Here is a 21,736-nt window from a genome sequence, read left to right as displayed (position 1 = left end):
GAACTTCCCGTTGGGAGTTCTGTGGATCATAAACTCATAGTGGGAGGACATGGTGGGCTTTAAAATAGCCAGTCCACAGCCATAAGGGTTAAAAATCCTGGATTAATTCAAAGCATATGATCTGCCTAGAAGACCAAACTGCTTCTTTAAGAAACAACTTGGGCGCATCTGTTGACCAGATTGACGCAATTGCTATCTGATCCCCCACAACTCCAGCAGCCAACAACTCTGCATTAAAGAGAGGGGTCTTTCTTTAAAAGAGAGAGTGAGCTGCTTTCCACTGACTATTAGATCATTTGTATCTTGTGTTTATGTTAGTTACCTTGCGTTTTTCTGTTGCAAAAAAAGGCAGGATATAAATCTTTTTATCTTTAAATTTACCTATAAATCTTTAATCTTTATAGTTGCCGTCAGTGGCATCACTAGGGTTGCCAGCACATCACCCCCATGATGAACCTTCTCCCATGCAGTGGGTGGGGCAAAATCTTGGGCAGTGGGCGTGGTGATGCATCATCTCCCCACCCTTGCATCATTAAAATTGTACCTTTAAATTACAATGTCATATGCGCAGCCTGAATGTATGTACTTATGTATTTATTTCTGAAGAGGAATGAATACACAAACAGTGCAACACTTACTGAACATCTTAACTTGTTTTTTGTTTTTTTTTAATGAGGAGGAACAAATAAAATACACAAAGAGTGCAACACTTGGTGAACAGCTCCAAAGGTGTCAGTAGGGCTTGGTCAGTGCAAGAGCTCATCAGTGTAAGAGCTCATCTATCAAGAGTGTACCAAACTCTGTGTAAAAACAAGACTTACAGAGTTAGGCATGAGAGAACTTTCTTGAAAATATGAAGGGATTGGGGGGTGGAGACAGAAAATTGAAATTGCTTTAAGCCTTTTTCTGGGTTTTTTTTTTAATCGTAAAACTAGAATCCACTCTTGATTGCATTGCCATTTAGAAACAGCTCAGGAGTCACAGTAATTTAATGAAGTGCACATTCCCACTTTTCATTGTAATACATTTCTAACTTCATAGCAAAGTGTTCTGAGTTTTAATGCTGTTACTTTGAATTCCTACTCAAGGTGTTAGCAAGGTTTCATTTAATGTTGTGTTCATCTTTCTTTGTGTTCCTGGCAGAGCAGAAGGGAAAACTAAAAATCATGGAGGTGCAGATGAGAAGAGAACATGGAATATTGGGCATAGCTTTCTGTTACAAATTATGATATAGAAAATGTTACTCTTGATAACATCTTAAATCTTGTGTACTGATTTTTTTTCTTTCTGTTTTTATTTTGAACATTGCCTTTACTGCGCTGGTTCCCAAACGTTTTAGCATTGGGACCCACCTAAAAATTTTTTTCATCTACCAGCCACTCAAGCCTCTGAGGCTATGATTGGGCAGCAGAACTCCCACCTCCAAAGCAGCAGGTTGTTTAACCTGTGATGCACATAGCCTGATCTGCCTTGTCATTTTTCGCAACCCACCAAAAATTGGGTCACCGCACACTGGTGGATCCTGGACCCACAGTTTGGGAACCACTGCTTTGCAGCATAGCAAATGGGGTGGCAAAGAACTTTGTAAAGCTCTTCTCCCTTCACCCAATTATATGCAGACGCTTGTCAGAAATGATGCTAAGTTGGCATTTTGCTGCCCACCAGGGATGTTTCTGCTAATACAGAAATCCCTGAACCCACAGGGAGATTGCCCAGTTCCTAACAGTGAAACTAGAAGTTGTTACTTTGGGACAATTTTTCCTTTCTGGAGGAAAAATCCATTATGGGTTACAAGCCATGATGTGTATGTGGAACCTCCTGATTTTAGAAATGGGCTATGTCAGATGCAAGGGAGGGCACCAGGATGCAGGTCTCTTGTTATCTGGTGTGCTCCCTGGGGCATTTGGTGGGCCGCTGTGAGATACAGGAAGCTGGACAAGATGGACCTATGGCCTGATCCAGTGTGGCTGTTCTTATGTTCTTATGCTCCTATGACAACAGTAAATCTTTGTGGGAATGGAGGGATGGTAGCAACATGATGCCCAGGATCGTGCTGCTGCCAGGGATGAAAGGGGGGTTTTCTACTCATCTACTCAAAGGGGTGAGTCTGGCCTCAGTGGAGGGGGATGCAAAGAGCCCCGCGGAAGCCTCTGCAAGGCTCCCCAAGCCTCCGATGAACTAAAAATCGCAATTGTAAACCACTTCTGGTTTTTTATCGTGAAACTGGAAGTGGTTTCTGATAGCTATTTTTAGTTCATCAGTGGCTTGGGGAGCTGCAGAGGCTTCTGCAGGGCTTTCCACATCTTCCCCCCATTCAGTCACTCTCAGTCACTCTGTGTGGGGAGAGAGAGTGTTGTGTGTCATGCAAACATAAGATACTCTAAAACAGAAACACTTGCAATGTAGATCTTGAAGGAATGAAGATATACCTTCCAGTTATCTGTGCTTTAAGGTAGGATCTTCCATGCACAACAGCCTCCCATAGATTAGTACACTTATACTGCTGTGTGCAGTAAATGTAAGCCAAATCTGCTGCAGGAGGTTACCTTAAGAGCAGGTAGTCCAGAATGTTTCAAGCAAGTGAACCAAGCCATGTGTGATCTTTGTATATGTATGTGAGTCCAGGTGTGACAGTGTCACACTGTGAGTCTAGAATATTTAGCAGTCACAGCTCCAATTTCTTCTTATTCATCATTGTGTTTCTTGCCAATTAAAGAATATAGCCTTTGTTATTCAATGCTTTGTCAGTATCTTATGAAACAAATAGAATACATTATGAAACAATATTTCATCACTGCAAACGTAATGATGTAATAATCCATCAGTTCTGTGTATGCAACTTTCTGGTATGATAAATTACACAGTGAGTGAAGCTTTTACACTTGAGCTCTGCTCTTTCCTCTGGAAGCCAAATGAGCAGAAGCTTCAGCTATGCATTCTAAATATGCATCTGTGATTGTTTCTACTATTTGGGCCAACAGATCAAGATGAAAGATTAAGGGTGCAGTCCACACCCCTTATGTTAGTTCTTTCCAGCACTGGCATAGCGGTACCAATGGGATGTATGCGACATCCTGCAGTTGGGTGTCGCTCACGGAGGCCTCCTCAAAGTAAGGAAATGTTTGTTCCCCTACCTCAGAGCTGCATTGCCCTTACATCAGTGCTGGGAAGCACTGACATAAGGGGTTAGGATTGCACCCTAAGTCAAGTCCGGATGTGACTTGCTCCAGCCATGATGACTAAATTATCAAGACTCCTCAGCAATAAGAAAGGAACTTCCAATATCCTGGCACAATGCCTAGGCTGCCTCCCTGATGTGAGTGGAATATCTAGCCTCTTACTGTTGAAGAATTCCATTTCACACAAGCCTGCTGGTATTAGGAAGGAAAAACATGTTTAGCAATAGAATTCCATTCATTCCCCCAACAGACTTCTAAGGAAGAATGTTTGCCTGTTTATTTATATAGATCATCCTTGTGTATGGTGCTTTACAGGATCAGACTTTACTGACACATGGAGCAGCAAAGTTACAGGGACAGTGAATGTATGAACCCCAGCCCATCCAGTGTGAACACCTCTGAAAATGTTGCCTATGAACAGACAGACAAAGGCAGTTGCCAAATGGACAGACACAGGCAGTTTGGGGTCCACCCCCTCCCCTTTACTTATCAGGAGTGAGGCGCACAGCCTCCCTGATTTGTGTGGATTCTGTTTTCAGCTACTAGGAAGGATGCATGCTGGGTTCATGATACATGCCTCTCTTCCCCCTCCCTTTCTGCAGGGGTTGCATTTGCTCACCCCTCACCTAGCCTCATCTATGAGATGCATACACGCACATGAGCAAATGCAGGAGTGGCAAAATTGTGGGGAGGGATTCAGGTGGTGCAAGGGCACAGGCTGCTGCTGGTGCTTTACAAAGAATAAAAAAGCAGGTCCCAAGGGCTTGTAGTCTAAACATTTTCACAAAGGGATATCACAGAGGGAGGAGATGGAGGGAGACCTTGACAGGGAAGAAAATGGATTGCTTTTATTTAGGCTTAATTACAATATGATGTTGGAACTAAGTCCTGGAACTAACACAGTCCTGGAACGTGCTGGAATCCCTAGCATGTATGCACTGCTGAAACAGATATGCCTGCGTTGGCTCTGTCATGTCGCGAGAATGGATGTTGGCTGGATCCCAAAGGATCTCCTCTATGGAGAACTCGTGCAAGGAAAGCGCCCTACAGGTAGACCACAGCTGCGATACAAGGACATCTGCAAGAGGGATCTGAAGGCCTTAGGAGTGGACCTCAACAACTGGGAAACCCTGGCCTCTGAGCGGCCCGCTTGGAGGCAGGCTGTGCAGCATGGCCCTTCCCAGTTTGAAGAGACACTTTGCCAGCAGTCTGAGGCAAAGAGGCAAAGAAGGAAGGCCCATAGCCAGGGAGACAGACCAGGGACAGACTGCACTTGCTCCAGTGTGGAAGGGATTGTCACTCCCGGATTGGCCTTTTCAGCCACACTAGCCGCTTTCAGAGCGCGATACCATAGTCTTTCGAGACTGAAGGTTGCCAATACAATATATACAATATGATGTTGGAACTAAGGAGTGGTACCAAAGACTCCTCAGCAAATCTGGATTTTGAGGAGGGATTTGAAGGATGGGAGAGAGATGATACCACATATGGGTTCTGGGAATGTACTTGTTTTCTGTTTTTCAGGCAAGAGAACTGAAAACAAGTTGACACATTAAACTGTCCTATATTTAATCAGATGATTGGTCTGTTTAGCCCAGTGTGAGGCAGAGGTGTTCTCTGGCTCTAATCCCTGAGCTCCTTTAATCTGAAGGGGCTGGATACCAGGGACATGTGGTCATTAGAGGCAGGTAAGGCAAAGCCTCAGCTGACCCTGGCCACACTCCCCCCAAAAAGGACGCAACACGTTGTGTCCAGAGACATTCTGAGGCACTCAGAAGGCCTTAGAAAGGTACTTCTTGGGTCATTAGAAGAACTTCTGCTTGCAGCCTTTCTGGCCTTCAGAACACCTCATGACGCAATCGGAGGGGTCACATCTGGAGGTGACATCACTTCCAGTTCATGGGGCACTGTGATGTCATGAACCTCACTGGCACAAGAAGTCATGGCATGTCTCTGCTGGAGACTGAGCATGGGAGCTTATAGTAAAGCAGGTACTCACCCCCACTAACTATTGGCCCCTCCACTGACAGTTAATGGTACAGCCTGAGAACAAAGGGGAAAAATCACATGTTAGTGTAGGGAGGACTCTGTATCAGTCGCGGACCTCTGCAGCCCTGCACCCGGGGCAATGTTCCGCAATGGCAACCCCCCATGGGCTATCGCCGCCCCCCCAGGCAGAAGTCACCAGAGGCTCACGGATCCTCGCACAACCTCCTCTCACGACGGGGAAACCTCTGTGAGCCTCAGAGAGGTGCCTGGGGCATTTGCAGGTCTGTGCAGGTCCAGGCAGGTCTATGGTAGGCATGCAACTGCTCTGTATGTCTACTCTCAAGTGCCCAACATTATGACATGATTGGGAAGAGAAAGAAGGGCAGGACACATGCTGAAGCTGCTAGTGCTAGCCTGACTAGGGTTGAGGAACATGGAGTCTAAAAGAGGGGCTCATCTAGACACATTAAAAAGAGTGTGATGCCTTTCACTATCACCTGATCACTAGTACTTAAAGCTTGCCTAGTTCCTTCAGAGAAGTTTGGAGAGGAGCTGATCCCTGAAAAGATATATAGGAGGGAACTTTCTGCTTGTGAACTTTTGTATTTAAAAGCTACCTGCATTCCCTTGAAGATTCTGTTCCTCAAGTCTATTTATTTTTCTGTGCTACATCCACTGACCATGCTGCCACTGAACTGACTGGTAAAACTGATCTCACTGGTAAAATTGTCATTGATTTTATAAGGTCTCACCCTATTCTGTATGAGTCTTATGCAGTGAAATAGAACTGAAAATTAAAAAGCTGTCTTAAAGCAGAATGGACAGCATGGTTGTGCAATAAAAGCTGGAGATCTGCAAAATTATGTTTTAAAAAGACCTAATCTGTCTCAGTCTGTTTTTGCTGAATGTAGTTGCTGCCTCTAATGATGATTGGTTCTGTCTGAAATGACAAATAGAAGCTTTTGAGTGTGGAGCAAATGACAGGACTCTACCACCTCTTCAAATGAGGATAGAAATTAAAGCATCTAATAACTCTGTGATGGTGCTGAATAACAGAGGACCAGTTGGAGTCTGCAGCACGCTTCACATTAATAAAACCAAGCAAGATATAAATCACCCAAATGGGTAATTATGCAATGTTTATAATGCCTTGAAACTAAGCTAATTATTTGGAAGGCCCAAAATGCCAGTGAAGTCAGGATACTGGAGTAATTATCAACTTCTGTCAAACATGAAACAAATTTATAGTAAGTAAATAAAAATCGCTGAGGTACAAGGAGATACATTCAGATTGTCATTGGATCACTTTTTATTTTGTGAAGCATGGGTGAAAAAGAACTATCTACCGACCAATGCATTTTGAGGGGACATTGGTCAGAGTTCAGCATACATGCTACATTAAATCTACAGAGGGACCAAAGCACAGAACATCACTTTCTTTGTGGTGGTACCACCATTCCCCCCCCCCCCAGAGATACTTGGGCCCAAATCTTAACCAACTTTCCCACACTGACACAGCTGTGCTAACGGGGCATGTGCTCCATCCTGCAGTTGGGTGGTAGGTACAGAGGTCTCCTCAAGGTAGGGGAATGTTTGTTCCCTTACCTCAGAGCTGCATTGCCCTTCCCTTGGTGCTGCAAGCTTGGTTAGGATTGTGCCCTTACTGAATTACAGCACTTTACATTTAAAATGTACATTACAAAAATTCAGGTATTTTTGTTATTTAAGTAGGAACTGCAGTACGCTTTCAGTCTCCAAAATTTTCAAGGAGGCAGTATGCTTTCAAGCGTGCACAGAAACAGCCTCAAAGCCTCAGCCTTATATTTACTTGGGCTTTTTATTTTCAAACATAACTTTTTGACATATCTTTGTGTTTTTTTGTGCCTGTCTGCAACTCTTGCTTCACTTCCAGTGCTATTTTTTTAAACACTTTAACAAGGCTTCGTATTTTGTCTTCAAGACACCATGGATGTGATTAAGGGCCTGATCCTATTCAATTCTCCAGCTCCAGTTCACCTGTTCCAAGGGGGTTTGCACTGCATTCAGCAGTGGCGGGGAGGGCAGATACTAAAGTCTCTCCAAGATGACTTTTGTCTCCTCGACTGCATTGTGACTGCATCAGTGCTGGAAAGTTGGATAAGATTGGGCCCTCAGTTCTGAGAGACTCTTAACTTTCTGGATCAATTAGTTGTCCACTTAACCCATTTCTGCCCAGCCTACAGGTGAACACATTTGTTTCCTGTTGCATACATGCAACATTGGGCAGAAATGGCTTAAGAAGGTCATTGGTGTGGGTTTATTTCTGCGGTTTCTATAGTCAGTTGTATACCATTCAAACAAATGGTTTATGGTGACATTTATCTTGTTCATCACTTGTTGATTTCTTATGGAAGTCTTGGGATGAAAGTTTCAAAATAAAATAATATACACCTCTTTTAGTATTTAAACACGTGTTTCTGTTCCTGTAGCAAAAAATAAAAAGGCTAACAAAGCCAAACTTAGTGCCAGGTGCCCAGAGAGTAGTTTATTGCATGAAAATGGAATCTGGAGGGGGGACTAAAGGGGAGAGAAAGTTGTATGGATTTTTGCACAATAATCTCTGACAGTCCCTTTTGTGGACTCTGCCACATGTACTGATCCCTCTAATCTCTAGGTCAGCTGTTTGAAAATCTAAAAGTATTCCTAACAGCCTAGATACAGGCTATTAATGGAACAGTCCCTTAATACTACTAATGTAAAAGTATATTCTGGTACGAACATAAGTACTTAATAATTTCATCCATTTCAATCATAGTAAATTTAAAGACTGTGGTTTTCATCATCCTGAGAGTTATGTGCGATGCAGGCTTCAAAGCAGTTCCAAAAGCAAATCCCAATAATAATTCAAAGCCATCAAAAGACGAATAAATGGCTTCAAGGGCGCAGTGACCTGTAATACAGGCTCACTTTGGCCACAGTCTGCTACATACACTTCCTTGGGAGTAAGTCTCATTGAACTTAATGGAACCTTCTTTTGAGTAGATGCACATAGGATTGCACTTTTTGCATCTGGCCTTGACTAGATGGATTTTAGCCTCAGGAAGAATGATTATACAACAAGTCTGTGCAGTGTAACAGGTTGTATAGTTGGTTAGCTAAACCACAACGAGGCAGAAGTTGTGCATAAATGAAGCTGCCTTGTCCTGAATCAGACCTTTGGTCCATACTGCTCAGTGCTACCAACACAGACCAAACCAGCTCCCTGGAGATTCAGACAAGATCTTTCCCAGCTCTGCCTGGATTTGGTGCCAAGGATTGAGAAGAAGATAAGCTATTTATTTTTATATGTTTATTTTGGGATTTTCACCCTACCTTCCCATTCCTAAAGGTGCACTAAGCCTGGCAATAAGTATTAAAATAAGTCAGATGTACAATAAAAATGAAGCAGTAGCAGGAGCCAAACTGAAATACAAGAAGGGAGCATTGAAGAAAAAAAATCAAAAAGAAAGGAAGCCAAATGCTTGCCTAAACAAGTAAAGCAATGGAAGATGATCTAGGAAGGGAGAATATAGGAAGGGAAAGGCAAGGAGTTCCATAGTATGGTGCTGCTACAGTTCCATTTTCACCAATTGCAACTTAGCCAGTGATGGGACACACACACTAGCTAGAGCTTCTCACCGGTGTGAGGAAAGGACAGCTAAGAACATAAAATGACAGAGTGGGTACTGTTTTATTTATGCATGGCTTTGTTTTTTTGTGAAGTATATTCATAGTGGCTTAAATACAGTAAAAGTTGAATAAATTAGAGCGTAATCCTAAAATGGCACTGGACCAGCGCAAGCTCCCTGTTTGCTAGGCTAGGCCAGTGTGAGGACATGATCCAGACTGCCAGTGCCAGTTTCCCACCCGGAGGGAGTAAGTTTGTGCTGTCCCAGGCAGGTTGGCATGGGGGCAGGTGAGGGTGGCAGGAAGGCAGAATGGAGGTAGGGAGGGGGCATTTTTGGCAGGGAGGGCAAACTGGGAGGCAGGCCGGGCTGGGGGGCAATCTGGATCAGCTGTGGCAGTGCAAACTGAATCCTAATCATCACGGCCAGGCCCTGCAGCCTTACATGAGCTGCTCAAATTTGTGCCAGCAAATTCACTGGCGCAGATCCAAGTACTCCCATAGGAATGACTGGGATAAAAATATCCCCTTACCCCAAGTTGATCTCCAACCGGCACCTGCCTTTTGCTGGATACAGCACAGGTCAATCAACCTGCCTGTTTCAGCACAAGTTAGGATTGGGCTTCCAGACAATTAAAAATAACATTTAGTATAATACATAACTGCACCATATGTTAGTATAAAATATAACCACACCAAAATCACTATAGTATTAAAAAAGCAATGCAGTTCCTAAAATCAGCAATCCTGTGGCTTGTGATGTGACTCCTCTGCGTCACTAGTGATAGGATAAGAAATACAAACTAAACCCACCCTTAATTATCGGCACTGTCACCACCAAAAACTTGAAATGGCAGTTGGTTGCTATGAACAAATATACAAAACACATTGTGTGGGATTGGATTGACAGAACTGCTGAAGCAAGCAATTGTGCTAGAATTAATTGTGTAATTTTAATGATTGTGTGTACAGTTTGGGCACATAAAAAAAGATTATCTTAATTTGTGTTTTGTCTGTACAAGTTCATAAATGCACATGCAGTCTTCCTGAAAATCTGTTTGGGTCAACCTGTAAATCTGAACATTCGAGCAAATGTTCTTTCTAAAGTTGTATGTCTTCTGTGTGTTGGAGAAAGGCACTTTTGCACCACCTCAGGAATCAAGGGGCCAACTCTAGTGCTCTTGCCCTGGAGGAAAGGTGGTTTTGCACCAGCTATGTTGGGTCAGTGTGGGGGTCTGGGAAGGGCAGGAGGAGGCAGGAGGCGTTCCGGGGCAGGGGGAGGGCGGGCCCATGGGTAGAACCAGAATCCAGCACTTAGACTTGGATCTACGCCACCTCTTTAAGTGGCAAAGATCCAAGTAGCTCCATTGGGGCTGCTGCTGCATTTCCCAGGGTAATGGGAATCGCTTTCCCTTGCCCCAGGCTGAGCCACGGCCAGCCCCAAACCTGTGCTGGATATGGGGCAGGCCAACCTACCCATTCCAGTGTGGTTTAGGATTGGGCTGCTGGTTAATCTAGGTAAAGGGAATAACTAAATTTTGCAGGCCACCAGCCTGACATACTGTATTTTCACTTACTACCAGACGTTTTGAGCAGCAAGATCAGAATTTAACTTGAGGCAAGGCTCATGTGGCTTTCATTCTAAAACCTTTTTGTAATGCCAGAGCTGTCCACCATGTGTCAAATAGGCAGGAATAAAAGTTTATTTGTGGGTATGTGCAGAACATCTTTCCCTTAGCGCTGGATAACCACACCCAGGACCCAGGAATTTGGGGTAACGGAAACGGGTTTCTGGGGCACCAAATGGAAATTTTAAGCAGGCTCAAATTCTCATTTTCAAAATTAAATATAAAACATGACTTGTTTGCACGCAGGGTGGAAATGGTGTTCTTGCATGAGTACTAATCACTGTGGAATCCAGGAGTGAATGTGAACATTAGATTTTCCAAGCTGGGGATCTTGGAAAAATGCTTCTGCATGCACAATTCCCATGAAAGACTTTGTATGGGAAGCTCTACTACTTAAAAATGGCTACCAAGGGCATGGTAGGCATCCTAATTAGCCTCAGAATATGGTTTGGCCATTTTTTAAGGACAACCTAACAAAGGTGAATATTATCAAGAGCAGTATGCATAACTGCTTTTTAAAGAAATACATTGTGCACTGAACCATTCATAAGGATTACTTTTACTTTCTGCCAAGTAGCATGCTTCAGAATATTCATAGATTTCTCTACGAAAGTCACAGTCACCACCACTGTTCACCCCATCCCTCTCTGCCTTAATCCCTTATTCAGGATGCAGTTAGATGCCATCTAGTGCTGAAGGAATGAACTGCAAATACAGTAGTTCACCACTGCTAGTCATAAACTCTTAAACCTTGGGCATGCCTGCATTCTTCTTCCTATTCATCTTTTCTTTTAGCCTCTCTTGGTTCTGGGACATTGCTCTGCTTCCTTTGCAGGTTTGTACACCATGCCACAAGGAGCAATTCAGGAATAAGAGTCTCAGCCTTTCAAATCAGCAATGTGTACCTACTGATGAGCAGACCTACTGGCTAAGAGTGCTGTCTGAATCCTTCCGAGCAAGGAGATGGTTTAGTCAGTTTCACTTCTCTAGGGGGCAAATGGTTTTGCTACACCACAGTTCTTCATTTTTGTGCTTGAAATAGTAGGTGCTGACACCTGCAGTTACTTTCAAGTAAGTATCCCAAGCTTGTAGTCTCAAGTAATTGGCATGCTGAGGATGATGTCTTCTGATGATTCTGGTGAGACAACACAGGGGACTTTTTTAATGACACCTTCCTTGCCCATGAAAGTGAGGCCTGTTGAGAATTCTTGCTAACTTTCCAAACAAAAATGCCACCTCTGCATGTGTTTTCGACAGCAACTACAGCTGCAATCCTATCCACATTTATTCTGGGAGTAAGCCTCATTGACTACAATGGGACTTGCTTCTGAGTAGACAGGTATAGGATTGGGCTGTTCGTTTGCAAAATAAACAGGTGGAATTTTGCAAGCATGGAGATGCACATTATCATCTCATTGCTGCTGAATTAGGCACTGCTATGGCTTCAGGTCCCAATTCAAAAACTTGCAACCCTGCTACTGATAGATTCTACTGGGATGAGAGGCAGACTGCACAAGCTGTTGCTGGGACATACCCTCAGAAATATGGTTGGTGCAGATCCACCATTAAACTGCTGCTGTGGACTTGTGATATTACAGTAACTGAAAAAGAACATGACTGCAACTGCAGACCTTTGCTTGATCAGGTTGAAAGGTATGTCTTAAGGACCAAGCTACATGTCATAATGCATACAGCATGGGAGGTACCCAAAATAGCATGATATTGTGGCAAAGATAGGGGTGTTTTCACATGTTTTCAGAACCGCAGTTCTGATCTTAAACACATGTCCTTCTGCATTATTTTAATTAGGAGGGGGGAAAAGGCTTCCATTGAAAGTCAGTGGAAACATTTCTTTGATTACAGTGGTACATGAAGGAGGAGGGGCATTACTAGGATTAAAACCACAGTGAAGACAAAATGCTAAAAAAAAACCCTACTCCCCTGCTCTGGTCTCATTCCATTTTGGGTCCTCAAAGTCCCCACCCACTATTATAAAATGGAAAAGAAAAAAACCCCAAACCAAACAGATGCATTGTTCATAACATGTAGTTTGACCCTAAGGTTGTAATCTTGTGCAGATTTACTTGGAAGTAAGTTCCATTAAACTCGGGGGATTTCCAAATAAACATGTATGGAACTGGGGATTTCCAAATAAACATGCATAGATGTCTTAGATAAATTGCTATTTTGTTAAGCTGCTAGATTCTCTGCATGTTTCTCTGCACGTTTATTTGTTTTATGCATAAACATTCCCATTCATAGTTAAACTTTAGGTTCTTCTAATATATACATGGATTTCAAGAAGGTGTTTTGCCAAAATGGGGAATAAGAGACTGCCTCAGAGATTACTTCTTTGTTGTACAAATCCTCCTTTATTTATTTAATCTGCATCTTCTGTACAGATTTGCTCCTGTCAGCCATATTAATCATTTTAATACTCAATTATACATTTATTAATCTAGCTTGCCTGCTTCCATTTCACTGCAGTAATAACATTTTGTATGTTAATCATTTCAGAGGGAGGGGTGACCGGACGTCTTAGATAGATTGCTATTTTGTTAAGCAGCTAGATGAGTTGTCATATTAATCAATATTATCTCAGTAATTTAATACTGCTTTTGTAGCTATTCCAGATTTCCTCAGCATTTTCACTGTCTAATTATTGCCAGCTAATAGTGTGCTGCTAAGCAACATATATGCATATAACTGTGAGTTTCCAACATATTTGTAGTGAGGTATTTTAACTTGAGATTTCTGTTAATGTGGTATGTATAGTATGGTTGTCTGCTTGTATACTAAGTCCTACTCCAAGGTACGCATAATAAGATTTCAGCAGAGCTTTAAATTCCATCTTGTAATGTATTTGTATTGTCATTAAGGGCCCAATCCTATCCAACTTTCCAGCACTGATGCAGCCATGTCAATGGGGCATGCACAAAATCCTGTGGTGGTAGGCCATCATAGAGGCCTCATCAAGGTCAAGGATCATTTGTTCCCTTATCTCAGGGCTGCATTGCAGCTGCATCAGCACTGGAAAGTTGAATATGATTGGGACCTGAGAAATTTGCATGCAGTGCAAGTTTTGTCTCCTCATCTGTGGTATAAAATGGATAGGGCATTTTTGTTGAAAGGCATCACTAAAATTCCAGGAAATTTTTATTTTTCTCTTTCAGCCTGTTTATTGGCTGGGATTGTGTTTCCATTTTCATAATATTTCATGGCAAACATAATTGCATTTCTGAAGACAGTTCAACCCCATTTTAAATGGTGAACACTGAAAGTAGCAACCACAGTATTCAATCTGATAGTATGAGCTTACAGCCATTAGTTCAAAACACAACTTGGAGGGGCCTTGAACTTGGAGGGACTTTAGCAAAATGGCAGAGCAAGTCTTTGGCATGCCAAAGAGCCTGAGGTTAATTTTTTTGTATCTCTGGTTCAAAAATATCTCCGGTAGCAGCAGGAGTGGCCCTCGGTGACTGCCAAGTAGTGGTCCACCTGAACCCACCCAAATTCCACTGTTCATCCCTAGTATGCACTGTCAGCTTACCATTCCAGTGCAAGCAAATACATGCCCATGCCTTCATACGTGCATACACACAGCGTGGTCACCTATAATATCCTGCTCTTGTTCTATTGCTGCTATTTTTGCTAACTGGTTGGTTGAGACAACGCTGGGTGTGGAGTGAGAAGGAGGTAAACCATCCCCATCCTCTTGTGTGCTTTCTGAGCCTGTGGGAAGAGGATGGGGCCACCAGGTAGCCTGAAAGGAAGCTTTCAACCAGTCTCTGTAACTGGGCTGATGCTGAGTAACAGAACTGCAGAAGCTCTCTCCCCACTCTACTGGAGAACCACTGTAGCCAGAGCCCGACACTATAGGGCTAGGTGAATCAATAGTCTGATTTTAAAAGGCAGCTTCAAAACCTGAATTTAAACTGATTTGGTCTGTCTTCATGTTGTCAGATGTTTGCTTTATTATACATACTCACACTTTCAGCTTTCATTCCATTCTGTAACTTAAATTGTCTTTGTTTTTGTTCTTTCTTTGATGTGTGATGCAAAGGCACAATGAATTATTTGGCTAACCTCCAGATAATTCCTACAAACATACAAAAGCAGTGTTTTTAAAGTTTCTCCTATATCAGGAATTCAAATATGTAGGAAAGCTTTGCTAGTTTATACTCTTGCTTGGCTAGAGAAGATGGTAATGAAAGGGTAGTAAAAGAGTATGCTTTTCACATTGTGGTACCCACTGCCTTGGCTCCATCAATGCACAAGTGTATCAAAGCACATGGAAATGTTTATCCTAGTGTAAATAGTGCTCATGTGGACACACAACCCATATCCAAAATGTGGCATGGGAAAAACCTTTAAGTCCCCATGTTCCTCTGCTGTGGTTCTGATCCAGTTCTCACATCCCCACACATGCAGTTAAAAAGAGAGAGAGGAAAACTCCTGCAGTCTGTAAAATTCATCCAGTGGGGCTGTTCTTATGTTTCTTATGTAACTTTGTTATGTCAAAGCTGCTTTCCAGTGTACTTTAAACAATATAATATCTTTGTAAATGTGTTTAGTTAAATATACTGAAACTATCAACGTAATCTCCCCTATTTTGGCTAAGCGATATCATCGTAGAAGTAAATTTGAAAACTAGCCATACACAATCTCATAGATTTGCACGGCTTTTTGTAACTATGCCAGCATGCTAGCACCCTTTGACATATGAAATGGAAAACCCTTTCACTTCAATGGAAAGCCCTATTTACTTTGCAGGCTTGTCACCAACCAGGGGGTACATTATCCTCTTAATGCACTTGTGTAACTTCCATTAACATTGATTGAAATTGCATGGACTTGCTGAGAGAATCTGTACCTTTTGTTAAAATGGAAGCTTCATTGTGACTGACTTTCCTATGACATTAACAATCATGTCATTACTATGTTTTATTTTAAGTTTTGTTGGCTACTGCCTGCTGCTTGCTTTACTTTTTAGTTGAAGACTAATTCAACATTTAAAGCCACTTTCTTAGGTCATGTGACATCTGCCTACTTTTCATTTAATGAAGTAATTTGAGGAGGCAAAGGAACATGTACTCACACTTCTGCATCCAAAGATTGGATTATTCATCCCATCACCCTCTCTTTTGGAAAGAGTATATGTAGTGGTTAAAACAGATTTAGGAAGACATTTGGATTATGTTTCTCCTTGCTAACATTTTTGCTGTGTTTTTAGCCAGATTTGTTGCAGTATGGTGTTTGATTCTAAACATTTAAAAATATTTCAGTATTCCTTTGTGGGCCATTTTCATGTGTCACTTAACTTTTGCATTTTGCATGTCTGTAATTTGATTGTAAATTCCTACATTGGCTAGAGCATACTTTCAGTTTAAAAATGTCCCACCGCAGTTTCTGCAGTTTCTGCTACTTTAACAATGCATGACATATTCCAGATTAAAAGATGTTCTTGGGAAAATGCAGTTTGTGTTTCATGAGGCTTTGTTACCCAAACTATTAAGTGTGCAGGGTGGAAGGCCGGAAGACAGAATGCCATCAGTTAACCCCAAGAAATTTACCAGGGGAAAAAAGTCACAGAGCTGACCCCCCAAGTTACAGGTTAAGTGGTAGAGAGATAGTGAAAGAGAATAAAACCACTACTTATGTCGAGTTGTATGTAGGTTATACTGTAATCTTCTTTCCTAAAATACTATTGAAGAGAATAATCTCAATCTCTGTAGTATTATCTGTATAATTCCTTTAGTTTTTCAAAGCACCTGTCTGTTACCTTAGCATCTACATCTCATGTAAACTGGGCTGTTTTGTATTTTATGGTGGGGTTTTTTTTCCACCTAGCCATTACTTGGTTAAAGAAAATCTTGCAATATTCTTGCATGATATTTGGTCAGCTTTATTCTTGGGCTTGATTCAGCCAAGCCATTTTACAATCCTTTGCCTAATTTAGAAAGACTTGCCGCAGAGATATGTTCAGTTCCTCCATTTGAATCAATGAGACATGCTTGGATCATGCCCTTTTAAATACATTTGCTGCCAGATGCATGAACCTGCGACTGCATTATCAGCAACTAGTACTTAACTAGCGGTAGTATTTTATGCCCATTGTGGTATAGTGGTGGAAATATCAGATTTCATGTGGGGAAACCCAGGTTCAAATCTCCACTCAGCCATTAAGCTCACTGGGTGATCTAAATCAGTCACTATCTCCCAGCCTAACTAACCTCACAGGGTTGGCATAAGGATCCAGTGGGGGAATGGGACCTATCCATGTTGCCCTGAGCTCCTTGGAGAGAGGATGTAATATGAAGATAAACCATACGTAACAATAACCTGGGCAAAGCTGCCATTGTCATCCATTTCACACCTCCCAGTTCCACACCTCATGGTTTTATCTTCAGGTTGGCACCTGCTCCACTGTTTTATATGTATGTTGTTGAGGCCCAGAAGCTATAGTCAGGATCAGGCCCAGTCTTGTAATCTTCCTTATCTCTAACCAGAAGAGCTTATGCTCATAATTAGGTACTACATCTGGCAACATCATAAAGGGAATTTAATTTTTCCAAAGCATCTCTTCTCTGAAAAGTAAGATACCATTTTTTAAAAAAAGAAATCAGCCTGCTCCTTCTAATGATAGAGAAACCAGACTACTTATTAATTGCAGATGAAATGATTTGCATGTTGTCTATTGAGAATCATCTTTTACCACCTCGGGTGCACTCCAGAGGGAATCTATGAAAAGGTACGGGCAAAAATCAAGTTCCACAAGTGCTTTGCATATCTTGGGAAAGATTTTCTGCCGGCACAAGAGGGGGGAGGCCCCCCCCTCTCTCTCTCTCTCTCTCTGGCTGCCAGCCAGCTTTATTCGGGACTTCCTCTTTGACAGCAGCAGAGCTTTCGTTTTCCATTTGGAAATTTGTGGGCATTTTTTTAAGCCACTAAGGCTGCCATCCTGTACCCACTTTCCTGGGAGTAAGCCCTATAGAATGCAATGGGACTTACTTCTGAGTAGACGCGCGTGGGCTGGTGCCCGTCAATACTGTGCTGTGCTTGCGGGGGGGGGGGGATTGAGAAAGTTTGCGGGGCCTGGCGCCCCCCGCAGCCTGCTTTTTGGGGCAGGCGCTGGAGAGCCTCGAAGCGCCTCGACGCGGCTGCCTGGCGTGGACTTTGAGCGACTGAGCCGGGGGAACAGGTTTCCACCCCTCGGGGCCACTTGGGGATTGCGTCAAGGCTGGGGAGGAGGATCCTCCCGCGAATGAATGGACTCGCCAGCCCAGAAAGGGGGAAGCGGCCGCCCCGCGAGGCTCCCCCCCCGCTCTGTTTTGAAATGGGATCCGGCCGCTGCCTCTGGCCGGGTTAATCGCCTCCGCTCCGCACCAGCAACAGCTGCAGCCGCGCGCCCCGCTCCTTGCCCGGGCGCTGGACTTGGCCCCGCGCGTGATGCTCCAGCCGCCGGAGGACTAGTGCGCGGGGGAGGCGAGAGCCGCCCGGAGGGACTGCCCAGCCAGCCAGCCAGCCAGCGCGCCCGCCCGCCCGCCCGCTGTGCCCTTCCATCTTCGCGCACGGCTGCCCGGAGAGATGCGATGCCGGCCCCAGCGCCGGTGGCGGGCGAGGCGAGGCGCTCCTGAGCCAGCCGGGGACATGCCACTGCCGCCCGCGCGCCTCTGCAGACGGCCAGGTGGGTGGCGACGGCAGGGGGGCGAACGGGGACGCCGAGTGCCGGCAGCCCGGCCGGGGCGCAGCCAGGGGACCCTGCCCGGCTGCTGCCTCGGAGGGGGCGCGAGTTGTCGCCAGCCGCCCAGCGCTGCCAAGGGGTGCTGCTGGCCCTTGGAACAGCTGAGCTGGCGGTGGGGGATCCCCCCGGGAGGGGCGTCCATCTGCTCAGCCGGGAGCCGGCTCGCGAGCGGGGCTTTCTCCAACTTCGTGGGTCCCCGGGGAGCGGGGAGGAGGCTGGGCTGGGCTGGGCGGGGCGGGGCCAGGCCGGAGGGGAACGGCAGCTGATGCCTCAGCACCCTCCGTGTGTGTGTCAGAATGGGAGGGGGTGCCGCTCTCTGGGGAGCGAGCCTTCTCGGTCCGCACCAGTGGCCTGTCCAGGGACACGCGTGTTCATCCCTCGATCGTTCTGATCCAACCTGTGAACTCTCTACATTGAAGCGAAATGTATCGGAGTTGGCCCTGGTTGGTACAAAAAGATCTCTTTGTAGCGATTGAGCCAGATGGTATATTCGCACACACAGGGTGGCCAGGTGCAATGGAGGACAGAGTGCCTGTACCTTTAACCACTGGACAGAAGAGGGAATTGGGGCAGATGCAGCTCAACATGGAAGGGTTTTAAAAGCACTCTGTCACCCTGCACACACACAATTCACCCAACAGTGTGACCACTGGAAGATGCTGGTTTAAAGAGTGGTGAACCTTAGTCCCAGAGCCAGGGTGGTTTGGGAGGTGGACTCAGACCTGGAAGATCCAGGTTCAAATCCCCCCTCAGCCACGAAGCTTCCTGGGTGACCTTGGGTCAGTTACTTTCTCTCAGCCTCACCTACCTCACAGGGTTGTTGTGAGGGGAAAAGGAGGGGAGCAGCCGTGTACACCACCCTGAGCTCTTCGGAGGAAGGGTGGTATAAAAATGTAATAAATAAAATATTGAGGAGACTACATGGCGTGACTTTTTAGAAGGTTAGCAGTTACCTGCCTTTACAAATGCATTGCTTTCCGGATACACGGGGATAGTGGTCCAGGAAAAGTAGATTGTCACAACTAAATTGAATTAAGACATGCAAACTGGTCTTACATCTAAAGTGCAAACTAGTTTATCTTGTAACTTAAGCAGTCATAGCCAACTTCTAGAAGACCAAAGCAGTTGGTGAGGTTAGGTATTTATGAGAACACAGTTGTTTGTGGACCAGCTTGTATGCATATAAGAATGTGTTTGTTGCGCAGAAACCTTTGCCATGAACAAAGGGACTTTGGTAGTGGCAGGTAATGAAGAGCTTTCTGTGAAAGTGCATTTTTATGGAATCTAATTATTAAGAGGAGGCAGTCAACTGCAATTGCAAAGGAAGGATAGTAGGTTTTTCAGTTTATTTGTTTTTATATGTATATTGTTTATTGTTTCTTGACTATTATGCCAATAAAGATAGGATGATTGTGGTAGGAATTACTCAGTGCCTCTTCCAAAGATCACAATAACTTGATTTTTTTTTTCTTTTAAGGATTTTCTTATCTTTAAGGATTATGCCTTAATTCAGAATATGACAGCCCTGTGTAGACTATGACATGTATTTTAGAATCAGGACTGTATGACTTTATCATGGAAACATCAGCTCCCAAATTTGCCTGGTACATGCATGTATCATATGAGTTTTCTCGGCATTCCTTTTTAGCAGCAGTGTGCCCAGTTGTTGTTGTTGTTGTTTTTTAACCCCCTTGGGGGGAAATTTAAGGAGTAATAGGATGAAGTTATCTGTTGTTCCTAATGTCTCATCTCTAGGCAGGAGGTTGACAGGTTTGTGATTCCTGAAACTTAAGAAAGAGACTGCCCTTGCTCAGCCAGCCCAAGTTCAGGCAGTAGTTGTAGAATGTTGCATACTGCAATTTTAGTATTTAATAACAAAATAGCCTGATTAAAGCCTGATATTTAAAGGCTGCAATCTTGTACACATTTTCCTGGGTGTAAATTCCATTGAACTCACTGCAACTTAATTCTGAATATGCGCATGCATAGGATTGTGCTGTATGTCCCATTTTTTTTTCAATGAAGGTTACAGTACTTCTAGTTAAATATGCTTCAGACTTTGGCTGCAATCCTAACCACACTTTCCTGAGAGTAAGCCCCATTGAACAAAATAGGACTTACTACTGAATAGACCTGGTTAGGATTGTGCCCTTTCTTTCTCAAGGCTTAGAGGTGTTTTGGGTTTTGATTTGTTATACTTAAATTAAAATGGAGAGGGAACATGTTTTTTTTTTTTTCCCACTTTGTAAGGGTGAATAGTATGAACGCTGGCTGCAGTTGTTGCTGCTTGCAGTCCTCACTGAGAGAAGGAAGTAATTCAAAACTACCTGCTGTTTAAGGATGTAATTTAATGTTCTATTAAGTGTCTGGAACAGTTCCTCCTCCTCTGATGAGAAGTTAGACATTTGCACAAAAGGTATGATTTTTTTTTTTTTTCTGAATAGCTCAGGTATGTAAATGTGTTCTGCTAGAGTAACCTTCAGCTGTCAAGGTTAGCAGTGACTTGAGGTTTCAAATTCCTAAAAAAATTCTGCAAATTTTTTAAAAAGTCAGTGTGATTGCATGGGCAAAAGTAAAGCAAAATGGATAAAAAGACAACTTGTGATCTGACAGAGCAGATGTGTTCTTAACTAAGGCTGCAATCCTATGCATGCTTTCCTGGGAGTCAGCCCCATTGAACTCAATGGAACTTACTTCTGAATAGAAATGCCTAGGATTGGGCTGTAAGGTTGAAAAGTCCTATCCACACTGACCTGGGAGTAAGCCCTGTTGACTATAATGGATAATGGGATTTATTTCTGAGTAGACATGGGTAAGATTGGGTTGTAAGGCGATATTCCAGTGCCCACTGAATTCATTAGCAAAACCATCATTGGTTTTTAGTGGCGCTATATGGCACCCAAGAATCTAAGGCTGCAATCCTTTGCACACTTTCCTGGGAGCAAGCCCATTGAACAGAATAGGACTTCCTTTTGAGTAGACCTGCTTAGGATTGGGCTGTAAATCTGCTAGCATTTTGTATCTGAGCAGAGCTACAAAAGAATTTGTTGAGGAGAGGGAAGATGCATTCACAAAAAAATGTGCAGCTCACATAGAGAGCCCAGAACTGGTGACACAATTATGAGCAATGCCAGTTTTGTCAGGTTGCTGAGCAATAAATTCAGTGCAGTGAATTTCCATGATTGTTAATACAGGATGGAATTCACTCTTCAAAAGGTCCACTTGTATAATCTGCAAGTATTCTGAACTTCTGACTGTGTGTTACTCTCCTGTGTGTTATCCTGTGTTTCCAAATGTCATGTTGCCTTTTGTTCATTTTACACGCTCTTTTCTTTCTGTATGCAGGCTACTAACAATATTGGATTTCCCTTACACCTTGATCCAAACACATTTCTTCGGAGATAAGACCCATTAAATTTAAATGAGGCTTGTTTCCAAATAACTGGACTGCAAATAACAATAACTGCAGCTCTTATTGATTGCATACAGTGTTGTACTGTACATCTTCTAATTTAATATTTGTACACAGTTATTAAATAAGAAAGAATTCAAG

At 43.5% G+C, this 21,736-nt stretch overlaps 1 protein-coding gene across 5 annotated transcripts in view; it reads left to right on the top strand.

The window, feature by feature from the left end:
* The window catches only part of SULF2 (sulfatase 2), a 333,591-nt gene that overhangs the window by 179,648 nt on the left and 132,207 nt on the right, over nucleotides 1-21,736 (top strand). Inside the window, exon 1 of one of the 5 annotated variants that reach the window (XM_066622863.1) lies at nucleotides 17,978-18,126. The exons of the other annotated variants lie outside the window; for them this stretch is intronic. The gene's annotated coding sequence lies outside the window, so the exon portion shown is untranslated. Of the gene's footprint in view, nucleotides 1-17,977; nucleotides 18,127-21,736 lie in introns of those variants that run through there. 5 annotated transcript variants of the gene reach the window in all.

The sequence above is a fragment of the Tiliqua scincoides genome, chromosome 4 (genome assembly GCF_035046505.1).
Source record: "Tiliqua scincoides isolate rTilSci1 chromosome 4, rTilSci1.hap2, whole genome shotgun sequence".
Lineage (NCBI taxonomy): Eukaryota > Metazoa > Chordata > Lepidosauria > Squamata > Scincidae > Tiliqua > Tiliqua scincoides.
The sequence above is the reverse complement of the archived record's forward strand: the minus strand, read 5'-3'. Positions and strand labels throughout refer to the sequence as shown.